This window comes from Lontra canadensis, unplaced genomic scaffold (genome assembly GCF_010015895.1).
Source record: "Lontra canadensis isolate GAN:19392208 unplaced genomic scaffold, GSC_riverotter_1.0 scaffold57, whole genome shotgun sequence".
Taxonomy (NCBI): Eukaryota; Metazoa; Chordata; class Mammalia; order Carnivora; family Mustelidae; genus Lontra; species Lontra canadensis.
The window spans coordinates 11,797,767-11,809,683 of NW_022631051.1; positions in this window are offsets into that span (position 1 = coordinate 11,797,767).

Here is an 11,917-nt window from a genome sequence, read left to right on the forward strand (position 1 = left end):
TTAAAGAGCTCTCCCATGCCTCCTGCTGGCCCCTGGCCCGTTACAACAGACCCCCCCCCCAGCCCCCCGCCGTGGTTAGTTACTGTTTCATATTCCCAGCAGCGCAGGAGCAGCCTGAGGTCTGCATCACTGCTGGTGATGGTGACAGCTGGTTCCAAGACTGCTTTCAGACAATGAATTCCTGCTGGCTAAGTAAAAGAAACACGAGCCCTGTCTGTCTTTTTGATCATTATACATATGGCCTGGATGTTGACAAATATGACACTGTATTACCAAACAACAACAACCACACGACTTCTACTGGGACAACAGGGCAAACTCTGGCGGCGGGGCGGGGTGGGGGGTAAAGCTAGACTCGTACTTTAAAATTTCCACCAAAACAGATTCCAGATCTAGTAGAAGTTTAAGCCAAAAGCTCAAACTAGGAAAATACTAGAAGAAAACATAAACTTCGGTATGAAAAGAACACACCTAAGGATTTCAGAAGGGCAGAAATATACTTCTTTGTGTTTAAAGCATTTGCCTTCCTTTTCTGTGACTGGTCTGTTCACATTTTTTATGTGAATAAAAAAATTTTATTAAAGCTTTTTCTCCCCAGCTGGACTGCTATTTTCTCACTTTTAGCAGTTGTTTATGTAATAAGGAAACCAGCCCTATGTGATAGGATAGCCAATAACACCCAGCACAGCATATCAGAAATAAAACGAGCTTGTGTTTGTCACCAGCAATGATCATAGGGTAAGCACACACGTGGGTGAGGGGCTGGTGACAAACTCGTTAGTAGGTGGTGGAAGTTCAGCTGGAATGACCTCTACCTAGAGCAATTGAAAATGTCTCTCAAAACTTCAGGCGCATATCCCCAGCAAACCCACCGCTGGGAATGAATTCAATCGTCCCACAATTACTTACTGAGCAATTTATTACTACGTGCTCAATACGCATCACCATGGGTCACATGAGGCGAAGCAGAGCCAGGGAGGGGAGGGATTGGCAGGGGCAAGCCCTGTAGCATCTGAGGGGAAGTCCAGGGAGAGTTGGGGGACAGCATGGAGGGTGCCTTCGGACTTTGGGTTTGCTCTGAGGGAACAGGCAGGTAGTGCAGGGGCAGGATAACCTGACTTCAAGCATTCAAGGGATCCCTCTGGCTGCTCCAAGAAGGGAACATCTGGGTCCCTGGGGAGCAGCGGGGTGGGGGTGCTGAGTGAAACTTGGGGTCTGGGCAGATTCCGAAGGCAGAGCCAGCAAGACTGGGAATGGGAAGTGAGGCGAATGGAGAACAGACTCCAGGGCCTTTGGCTTCGGCACCTACAGGATGGGATTCCCCATTTGTTGAGATGGGAACTAGGAGGAAGCAGCAGCTGGGGACGAAGGTGCAGGTGTCTTCAATGTAAGCTGCCTGCCGGCCAGCCAGCTGAACCATGGAGGAGGCAGTGGCACCTGGCAGGTGTGGCGTGGGCAAAGGAGCCCAGGCTGTGGGCCGGGGAGATGAGCTGACTCAGGAAAGGTGGGATCCTGGAAGCCCAGAGAAAAGGCACTTCAGAGGGGGAGCCCCCACTATGTAGAAGGCTACAGATACTTACAGGCTGGGTGAGGGGACAGCGGAGACCTGACCTTGAGGTCTGGAGACTTGCGGGTGCCAGGTGACCCTGCTGGGTGCTGTTTCTTGCAGTGAGTGCCAGAGGTAAAAGCCCGAGTGGGGGAGCTCAAGAAGGCCTGGAAGGAGAGAGCACACTCCTGGAAGGAGGAGTGGGCTTTTTCATTTTAAGATGGAAGAAATGCTGGCAAACATGCTGGCATGTTTGTCTGAGAACAGAACTCATTGAGTTCTCAACCAGTTTTTTCAATAGAAAAATCGGTATCGATCAGGTTTTTGATAGAAAAGGTCGAGTAAAGATGGAAAAAAGAAGATACAGGAGGCAAGGAGGGAACTGCTGAAGTGGTGTCTCCGGGTGGGTGAGGGGTGGGAAACCGTGGTTGTCCTTGGCCAGAAGGAGGGCCACTCTCCTCTTAGGGCAAGTGTCACCAGTGAGGACAGGAGGCGGTGCTTGGGGCAGGCCGACAGCTGGGGGAGAGCTAAATTTAGCAAGTGGGATCTGCCAGGTCAGTATGAGGGAGACAGAGGGGCTGGGGTGGAGGCGAATAATTCTCTAAGATGGGTAAGGAGGAAGGGAGGCCATGGGAGGGTCCAAAATCTCTAAGTGCTAGAGTGGGGAGCAGGAGTCAAAGAAAATAGAGGTCAGAGGGCAAGGGGCAGTGGTGTGGGGCCTGAACGGTGTGGGGGATGAGGCCACAGAGGGAGAGGAGGCTGTGAAGCAAGCAGTGGACGCTGGCAAGACTGTCCACGTGGACACTGGGTTCTCAAGAGTGAGGACACAGGGGCACCTGTGATGAGACACACTGCTGGGAAATTCCCCGCAGCATTACCATTCGTAATCAGAGTAGAAACAATGTAGCAGATGTCAACAGGGAATCATTAAATCCAAGTATGGTGTACCATGGAACACCAAGCAGCAATTAGAAAGGAGTGCATCTGCTCAGTAAATACTAACATGCATCAGGTTTCAGAGAAATTACATGAAGAAAGTCAAGTGTATGACTGTACAAAGCACTGCCCTCTGTGGGTGCATGTGTACACACACACGCTCAAGAAATGGCAAAGAACTATCTGGGGGCAGGCCTGGGGTTAGGATCTGGAAACTGGGGCTGGGGGCAGCTTCTGGTAACCATACTCCCTTATGTACCTGTTACATTTAGGGGTCAAGGACTGGTCAAAGAGAACTAAGATTTAAAAGTACAGACAAGGGGCTCCTGGTTAGTTAAGTGTCTGACTTTGGCTCAGGTCGTGATCTCAGGACAGTGAGATGGAGGCCCACATTGGGCTCTGCGCTCTGCAGGGAGTCTATTTGAGATTCTCTCTCCCCCTTCCTCTGCTCCTCCCCCTGCTTCCAAGTGTGTGCGTTCTCTTTTTTTCTCTCTCTCAAATAATAACAATAATTTTACCTGAAAATGAATAATACTTTTAGATATCTAAATTTTAAAAATGGACTTTACATCTGAGTACTGCAAACACTTCTCAATGTCTTTTTTTCCTATGGTGTCAAAGCTTCTGGAAGTTTTATATTTCTAGTACTCTTCTTCATACCTAAGGATCCTAAACACCTTTTCAGTAAAAATTAACAGTCTTCTCTAAAGATCCCTTTAGAGGGAAATGTTTTGCCCTAGCATCTTCAAAGGGAGTACCTAATTTATCCAGGGTTAGGGATACAACTGGACAAAGGCACACCAGCATTCCTCCTGATTTCAGATCACCTGTCCACACGACAGACTAGTTGCCATTTCCACCCCGATACGTGTAGGTCTTTCGCAGCTCTGGCTTGGTCCAACAGTTTAAATTTCAGTTCTGCATGAGTACTTTGTAATAATCTCAGTATCACTGATTTACTAGGAAAGAGACAGGACTTCGTTTAAGGATTCAGAATCACGGAATCCTGGGAAAGGAACGCTGGTGATGGTCTGATACAGCCATCTCAAGGAAAAACTAAGACTCAGAAAGAGATATTTCAAAAGTTACCTGGGAAGTTAGCTGAGTTGCTTTTGAAACTCCTGCTTGCTTACCAGGTATATATATATTTTAAACTGCATCAGGTTCTACCTCTTAAAAGAATTCTGCAGTCTTAACTGGTTAATTTTCTGTGATTATCTTGGGGCCTCTCCATTTTTCCATGAAGGCACACTCCAATTTCAAAAGGGAAGTCAATGAGGAGAATAAAAGCTGAAAGCAATGGTTTGCAAACTCTGATCATACCACATACCATCTTAAAACCCTTTTGTTCTACCAACGTTATTATTCACTTAAGTTTTTGCTTTTTAACAAATGCTTCAATGTATATTCTTTTAAAAGGGAAATTTTATAGCTTTGTAGGACCTGAAATCCTGTAGTCAATGGCAGAACCAGCTTCTTTCTGTAACCTGCATGGTTGATCACATTTGATCTTATGGCCTGCTAAAGCTGAGTCTGAAGTTTGTTTTCTTACTTCAAAAGGGAAGATCGGCAAGTGCTATGGAGTTAGCACCCCAAACTAGAACTGTAGTTAGGAGGGCCCAAAGTGAAAGAGAGTAGCAGTCTGGCCTGTTACTACCTGGTCAACTCTCACCAGCAGTTACCACCAATAGTGTGTGGCCTTTGAGAGACATAGTTGATAAGGTCCTTTCCTGTCAGTCTTAGGAACAACCGAACTTAACGTGGGAGCGGAGGCCTAGCGGTGGTCCAAAGAGCATTTAGAGCCCTAGGATCTCCTACCTTAGTAACTTAACCCAAACCCCACGGAGTCAGGAAAAGAGGGAACAAAAGCTCCTCCTCTGTAGGCAAGCAATCGCTATAAACTGCTACTCTGTTTAATCTTGCCAACCCCTCTACAAGGCTGGACTTGTAATTTTTGTTTTTTTAACTATGAGTAAACCAAGGCTTACAACAGTTCCGACTAGTGTCAGGTGACCTTTGCCAAGGCTATAGGGAACCCAGGGCTAAAGGCCGTCAAGCCCACGTTGGGCTGACTTCCCCACGTCCTGTTCCCAAAGGCTCAGTGATAGAAAGGGAAGAGAAGGCCCCCGTCTTCCTTTTCTTTACACCTGCCGAGAAATTACTGCCCCTGGATTCCAGCTAATTTGTTCACAAAGGACCCTTCTTCCTCTCCGTCAAGAACAACTCAGGGAAACACACTAGGGTGCCCTCAAGACTGAGCCAGGGCCCAGGAGGCGACCAATGGCCGCGACAGCTGCACCAACTCCCCGAATCTCGAGTTTCCCTACCTGTCACAACAGATTCAAACAACAGACCGCACCTCAAAGAACTACAAGGCGGCTCGATGAAGGAGAGTTACTAACTCTAGTGCCTATTCCTTCCAGGCACCGGACTAAGCGCTGGACCATCACCTCCCTGAACCCTCACTGCAAACCCTGGGGTGGGGGTCCACATTGCCGGGAAAGAGGCGGCGAGAATATGTAAGAAGCCCAGATCTTTTCTCATGCCCCGGGGTTACCAAACCCCCCACCCGGCGCCCGGCCAGCATTCGGGCAACGTGCCCGAAAAAGGCCGGCGCTTCCCATTTCCCGGGGTTGCCTGGCGCCCGCCACTCGCCGCTCACCCGCAGCCCCACCGCGGCTCCCGCCTGGACTCCCGCTTCAGCTTTCGCTCGGGGCGTGGCGGGGGTGGGGGCGAGGAACTCGGCAACCTCTACTTCCGGGTCCGGCCGCGGCTGGTGTTCCTCCATCCGCCCTCCGGCGCGTGCTGTCCGCGTCCGCGGGTTCCGTGGCTGGTGCGTACCGGGGGCACAGCCTCCAGACAGCCCTTGCTCGCGCGGTTGTCTGGGATCCCCAACCCTCCCCGCAGATCCCTCCTCGCAGCGGCCCTGGGGTGGGGGAGGCGGGGGTCCCAAACCTCCATCCTGACCCCTCCCCGCGGCCTCGCCAAATTCTCCACCTTGTTCTTCTCTGCCACCGGGGAAGTAAGAATGACATTTTAGAATGATTATAAAAACTGGATGATAGACAGGAAAATATATATGCTGTTAATAATTAAAAAGAAACTGTGTATGTGTATGTGTATGTGAATGTGTACAGCAGGCTTCTTTCAATGCTATGAACGTTTGTGGAATGAATGAATGAGCTGTGTAAAATATATCTGGAAAACAAATTGGGCAATAAAAGCAATTTGTGTGTGTGTGTGTGTGTGTGTGTGTGTTAAAGCATTAGGGTTATGGAAAGCTTAAAATAATTTTCATGACCCTAGTTAAATATCTCTTAAATAATAGTATACACACATTTTCCTTGCTCCCTGTAGACACTTTCCCCAACCTGCCTTTTTTGGAATAGGAGCCCCTATTGATGCTCTGGAAAAAGAAAGGTTTTATGGTCAAATTAAGGTTGGAAAATGACAAAAATCAAAGTTACAGTGAGATTCATTTTCAAAACAGAACTCCTGATTCCACACCCACTCCTCAGCAAGGTCTCCTCCAAAATGGCAGGTTCATGTTTCTGGTTGCCCACGCCCAGTGCCTTGAAAACACCCTGGATTCCTCTCTTTTTCTTGATTGTGACCCATCTGAAAATCCTACCATCCCTGTCTTCAAAATATGTTTGAGATCCAATCAGTCCTCCCTATTTCCACTGTCACCATCCTGATCCAAGCCTCCTCTCCCTCCTGGTCTCCTGGACTCTACCCGGCGCCCTACAGTCTGTTTTCCACCCTGCTAGCAGTGAAATCTAAGGTTCGATCTAAGGGGTGTGACCAGTCGATAGAGAGGCAACACCAGAGCCCCTCTGCTATTCAAATCCAGTTTGGGTTCATTCTGCCCACTGGGAGATAGCACCTGCGGCCTGGACCCAACAGGGCCACTGAGTGGTCAGCTCTGGGGGCTCTCAAGTGTGTTCTGGTCAGAGCTGAGAAACTACCCCTGCCCTCTGCTCTGTGCCTGGCAAGCTCTGCAGGTGAGTCCTCTGCCCAGACCTCCCAGGGAACTTCGGATCAGGACTTCCTGTGGACCCTTAGGTTGACAAATGACCCAGATTCAGAGGAACCCACCAACCTTCATTAGTTACTACACGGGTACCTTGTAGTGGTGGGTGGGAAACCTGAGCGTTTCTGGGTCTCTCCTCTCTCTCGTTGGGCGTAGGCTGGGCCATGGTCCCGATCATACTGTGTTTTTTGTTTTTTGTTTTTTAATTTGACAGAGATCACAAGTAGGCAGAGAGGCAGGCAGAGAGAGATGGGGAAGTAGGCTCCCTGCTGAGCAGGGAGTCCGACGCGGGGCTCGATCCCAGGACTCTGGGATCATGACCTGAGCCAAAGGCAGAGGCTTTAACCCACTGAGCCACCCAGGCGCACCATAGTTTTGTTTTGTTTTTTAAGATTTTATTTATTTATTTGACACAGAGAGAGCACAAGCAGGGGGAGCAAGCAAGCAAGCAGAGACAGAGGGAGAAGCAGGCTTCCGCTGAGCAAGGAGCCCTATGCGGGACTGGATCCCAGGACCCCAGGATCATGACCTGATGTGAAGGCAGACGCTTAACTGACTAAGCCACCTAGGCGCCCCAACAAAGCTAGTTATTACCATCACTCCTATAATATCACATTAAGCATGGCTCAGAGCTCCAGACCCTAAAGTAAGTGTGACACAAAACTTTTGGCTCTTATAGCACATTCATGACATCTGCTGGGTAAATTTTACTTTCTTGTCACTGAGATGGTTTGTAAGTCAATTCTGGCATTTTTGTGTTTTTAGTATTTATACCATATGTATGCCCGCTCCACATACATCTCTGTCTTCATGAGGGATGGTGGCATATTGATAACAGTGGTCTTTATACTTGGAAGTCAGTTTGGCTGGATCTAAACTCCTTCACTCATGTTTTCCTTCCTTGAATATCTTAAATATGTCATTCCAGTTTCTTCTGGTATCAAATGTTGCTCTCAATAAGTCTAATCATCTAAAAAAAAAATAAGTCTAATCATCTGATTTTTCTTTCTCTTGTGATTTTTTTTTTTGCCTCGATGCCCAAAGTCTATTTCTTTTTAAGTTTATTGATTTTATCAGAATACATCTTCGTGTTTGTAACTGGGATGTTTTCTCACGTTCACTGTTTCCCTTGGAATATATGGTTTCAAAGATTTTTTTTTCAAATTTAAGACAAGTTTTCTTGAATCTGTACTTTTTGTACTTGACTTTGTCCTATTCTCTTGTCTTGGTTTTCCTTTTTTTTTTTTTTAAGATTTTATTTATTTATTTGACAGAGAGAGATCACAAAGCAGGCAGAGAGGCAGGCAGAGAGAGAGGAGGAAGCAGGCTCCCTGCTGAGCAGAGAGCCTGATGTGGAGCTCGATCCCAGGACCCTTAGATCATGACCCGAGCCGAAGGCAGCGGCCTAACCCACTGAGCCACCCAGGCACCCTTGGTTTTCCTTTTAAGGGTCTCCTATTATACACGTGTTGGATCCTTTTAATGTGTGTGTGTGTGTGTGTGTGCGCGCGCGTGCGTGCGCACGCGTGCCTATCTTCTAAACTTGTAACTCTTTTCTCAAATGTGTTTTGTTAGTCTATTTTATATACTTGAAAGACAAGAATACAGGTGGGAGACTTACATGACCTGTTCTCAACCCTTCCTACAAGGCAGTCATCAAACATCAAGGTGCTGGTGTAAGGAGAAAAATCAAAGAAATGTAATAGAGCTTCCAGTCAAGGACAAACATATATAATATCAATTCATTTTTCACAAAGGCACCAGAGCAATTAATAGGAGAAAGCAAACTCTTTTCTGTAAGTGGTGTTTGAAACAAACTTCAACTCCCAGAGACTAAAAATAGTTAATGTAAAACGGATAGACAGTCATCATAAATGTACACATGATGATTCCATTCATTTTTAAAAAGATTTTATTTACTTATTTGACAGATCATAAGTAGGCAGAGAAGCAGGCAGAGAGAGAGGAGAAAGCAGGCTCCCTGTTGAGCAGAGCCCCCGATGTGGGACTCGATCCCAGGACCCTGAGATCAGGACCTGAGCCGAAGGCAGAGGCTTTAATCCACTGAGCCACCCAGGTGCCCCTCCATTCATTAAAAAAAAAAAAAAAAGATTTTTATTTATTTATTTGTGAGAGAGAGAGAGAGAGAGCACAAGCGGGGGGAAAGGCAGAGGGGGAAGCAGGGTCACTGCCAAGCAAGAAGCTGGATGCAGGACTTGATCTCACAATCCTGGAATCATGACCTGAGCCAAAGGCAGACGCTTAACTGAGCCACCCAGGCAATGCCGATGATTCCATTCACATACAAACACATGTGTTGGGCCGCCAGGGGTCCAGAGCTATCTTCCAGCCCCTCCCAAGGCCATCCTTCACAGGACCATCTCCCAGGCAGAATGCAGGGAGGGTAGGCACAGCACGGAGGAGGGGAGCTGATTTGCACAAAGAGAACCTCCCTGTCTCACTGGGGTGATAGGAGAGACTGGAGGCTACTCATCTCCAGCTGTGGGGCCTCATAGGTGGGATTAGTATTAGGTCTTTAAATGCTTAGAAAAATTCAGTAGCAAAGCCATCTAGACATAGATTTTCTTTGTGGGAAAATTTTAAGTTAGAGATTCTATTTCTTTAGCAGATGCCTAGACATTTAGAAATACCAAAACCTGGAAACAACTCAAAGGCACATAGGTGAGACCGAATGAATTATTCCCATGATGAATGTTACATAGCAGTGAAAATGAATGATGTCCAAACAAGAAGAGAGATAAATTTTAGTCATACAATGTTGAATGAAAAAGCACACTCCAGGGCCTCCTGGGTGGCTCAGATGGCTAAGCGTCTGCTTTCGGCTTGGGTCATGATCTTGCAGGTCCTAGGATGGAGCCCCACATCGGGCTCCCTGGTCACTGGGGAGTATGCTTCTCCCTCTGCTCCTCCCCCTGCTCATGCTTTCTCTGTCTCTTTCTTTCTCTCTCAAATAAATAAGCAAAATCTTTTATTTTTTTTTAAGATTTTATTTATTTATTTGACAGAGAGAGATCACAAGTAGATGGAGAGGTAGGCAGAGAGAGAGAAGCAGGCTCCCTGCTGAGCAGAGAGCCCGATGTGGGACTCGATCCCAGGACCCTGAGATCATGACCTGAGCCGAAGGCAGCGGCTTAACCCACTGAGCCACCCAGGCGCCCCAAGCAAAATCTTTTAAACACACACACACACACACTCCAAGAACATTAATACAGCCTGATATCTTTTTTTGTAAAAGTTCAGATACAATTAAAACTACACAGTAAATTATGCTGTTTAGGTAAACACATTGCTGTGCTCTGAAGGTTTGTGCCTCCCCTCCTCCCTGCCCATTCCCTATGTTGACATTCTAACCTCCAGAGATGATGATATTAGGAGGTGGGCCTTCTAACCTCCAGAGATGATGATATTAGGAGGTGGGCCTTTGGGAGATGTCTGGGTTGTGAGGGTAGAGCCCTCACAATGGGAATTAGTGTCTTATATATTCCTATCCCCTTCCACCACGTGAGGACACAGTAAGAAGGTGTGAGCTATGAACCAGGAAGAGAGACGTCATGAAACATGACCCTGCTGGTGCCTTGATCTTGGACTTCCCAGCCTCCAGAACTGTGAGCAATACATTTCTGTTGTTATAAGCTAGCCAGCCTCTGGCATTTTGTTATAGTAGCCTGAATAGATGAAGATACTTATCTGTTATATTATTTGTGATAAAGAAGAAGAAAATGATAAACATAAAATTCAGAAATGTGGCGGGATGGGTAGGGGTCTGGAATAGGGGTGGACACAGAAGAAGCTGTAAACTATTCCAGTTCTCAGGTTAGACAGTGGGCTCACAGGCCTTCACTGTATTCTTTTACTTATTTATTTATTGTTTATTTATGAGAGAGAGAGAGTGAAAGAGCAGGGAAGGAGCAGAGTGAGAGGGACAGGCACACTCCATGCTGAGCACGGAGCCCAATTTGGGGCTCGATCTCATAACCCTGAGATCATGATCTCCACTGAAATCAAGAGTTCAGTGGTTAACCGACTGCCCCACGCAGACACCCCAAGCCTTCACTGTAGTCTAACATACAAATAAATAAAAGAGGAGAAAAGGAAAAGAACCCTTTCATCATCAGTCCTAAACATAATGAGAAAAGAAGACAGCAGCAATCCAAGGGCACCGGCCGGCTCTATTAGTAGAGCGCCCAACTCCTGATCTCAGCATTGTAAATTTGAGCCCCATGTTGGGTGTAGAGATTACTTAAAAATAAAATCAAAAAAAAAAAAAAAAGAAAGAGAGAAAGAAGAAAAGAACAATCCATCACCAACAAGTGAGTTTCATTCCACAAATTGAAAAAGAGTTCAGTGTTAGGAATTTATAACTAATTCCACATTAGTAGCTCAAAGGAGAAAACCCGTAAGCTCATTATGAAGGGGAAAATACATTTTAAAGATCAGAAATGACAGCAAGGATGAATCTTGGTTGGTTATGGTTTATTAAAGCTGGAAATGGTTTAAATCAGTGCTGTCCAATAGAAATAGAATGTGAGCCGCAAATGAGAGCCACATCTGTAATTTTACCTACATAAAAGAGCTGTAGGGGTGTATGGGTGGCTCAGTTGGTTAAACCTCTGCCTTCAGCTCAGGTCATGATCCTTGGGTCCTGGGATTGAGCCCTGCATCAGGCTCCTGAGTGGGGAGGCCGCTTCTCCCTCTCCCTCTCCCTCTGCCTACCCTAACCCCCTCATGCTCTCTCCCTCACTCTTTTTTCTCTCTCAAATAAATAAATAAAATCTTTTTTTTAAAAGAGCTATAAAGAAACAGGTATAAGTAATTTTTATATTTTATTTAACCCTGTATATCCAGAATAGTATAATTTAAACATGTAATCCCTGTAAAAATATTAAATTTAAATAATTAAATATTTATTTAAGGTAAATATAAAATTGAACATTTAACATTCTTTTTTTCATACTAAACCTTCAAAGTCTAGTGTGTATTTCAAGTGCCCAGCATATCTCAATTCGGATCAGCTACATTTCCAGTGCTCAGCAGCAACATGGGACTAGCGGCTGCCAGATTAGACAGCAGGGTTGAAATAAACAGAATTAGGGGAATTCTTAAATAAATTTGGGTATAAATGCCCCAAATATGATGGATCATTATACTGACCTCAAAATTACTTTTTGAAATTTGAATAAAATGGTATTTGTGGTAGACTATTAATTTGGAAAAACAAACTAAAATTGCAGAATACAAAACTGCATTGAAGAACGTAACATTGATTGACTGCACTGAAGCTTTCCTTCTCCTGGGTCCGGACAGGGGACTCCTGTCACATTTCACAGTGCCACCCCCAGAAGTGGGCAGAGCTTAAAGAGTCTCAGAAGCCCAAATGTTTC